The sequence below is a fragment of the Sebastes umbrosus genome, chromosome 12 (genome assembly GCF_015220745.1).
Source record: "Sebastes umbrosus isolate fSebUmb1 chromosome 12, fSebUmb1.pri, whole genome shotgun sequence".
Lineage (NCBI taxonomy): Eukaryota > Metazoa > Chordata > Actinopteri > Perciformes > Sebastidae > Sebastes > Sebastes umbrosus.
Genome location: NC_051280.1, coordinates 22,283,483 through 22,284,807, shown reverse-complemented (window position 1 = coordinate 22,284,807; position 1,325 = coordinate 22,283,483).

Below are 1,325 nucleotides of genomic sequence, written 5' to 3'. Positions count from 1 at the left end.
ATACAACCTAAGGAAAACACCAATTCGCATACTTTGAAGCTCAATGCAAAGTAAAAAGCTGAACAGAGTCAATAGCAGTTAATGGTGTTCCCGGCCGTCTAGAAGACTGTGTAGTTTCCTCCAGCTCCGGTCCATTAGAGTCTTATTGAACATGTGGTGCTCATCAGTTAAAAAGGCACATTAAGCTACTAATTAGCTGAACGTATTTCTTCATCCTCAGGGACCTGCTGGGAGCACAAATGAGTAGTCAGCACTGTTGTGAGCGGGAAGCCGAAGCAGAGCTGCAACACTTCATCTACACAAGCTCTGGACATTAAATAGATGAACTCCAGTCAATTAAAAGCTTAGTGGGATTGATTGAAAATCTACATACTGAGGTTTACACAAAAAGAGGGTTCTTTTTCTTAATTTTGAGCATTTTGTCTGAGAAAAAAACAAAAATATAGTTTGTAGCATGTGAAACAATTTCAAATGTATTATGCAGTATATCACCTAGAGGTGATAACAACAAATCCAATAGTATTCAAAGGTGAAGAAATGTTTTCTTTATTTTAACACATTGCAGGATATCTTTCATAAACTAAACTTACAACCAGATTTGATGGACAACGTTTATGCTTTCATTCATTATCACTTTCATATTAACAATAATCCTTCCACCAGCAGGGATCAGTAATACTCCATGACTGTGTTGACCCTGTTGGTTATTCTGTGCTAAACACACAGAGATAAGTTGATATTCATATCATCTCATTTAAGTTGAAATAAGAAAGCAACATATACATATTAATATAAGTACTAGGATTTATCGTGATTTATCATACATTTTAAAAAATGAGGCTTGTTTTCCAACAATTTATCTTGTCATTAACTCCAGTTAAAGCTCCAAACAAACAGTATATTATATTCATATTATTGCCTTTGTTTGTGTCAGACCGAACCACCTGTGTTTCCCTCACAGCAGCCACATCACCCTAATAAATTGGTTTCTTTACGGCCTCGTTCTCCACATTGTTGCAAGATGTTGCATCATTAAATGTGTGTCGGTGTGTATCTTTACCTCCACTTTCAACGTTTTCTAAGTCAATATTGCACAAGTTTTTATGAACATATTTTCAGTTGGTCCTCACTGTGGGCCTCTCTCTGTCATCTTCATTATGTTTTTGTTTGTTTGTGTTCATCATTTGTCAGACAAAAGTCAATACAGATATTGAAATCTATACACTTTTGGCTGGAAAAAATTTATCATTGGACACATAACTATTCTTTTTCTTTTCCATTTATGTATTTTTTTTTACCATTGTGTGGGGATTCTTGTTTGTTCT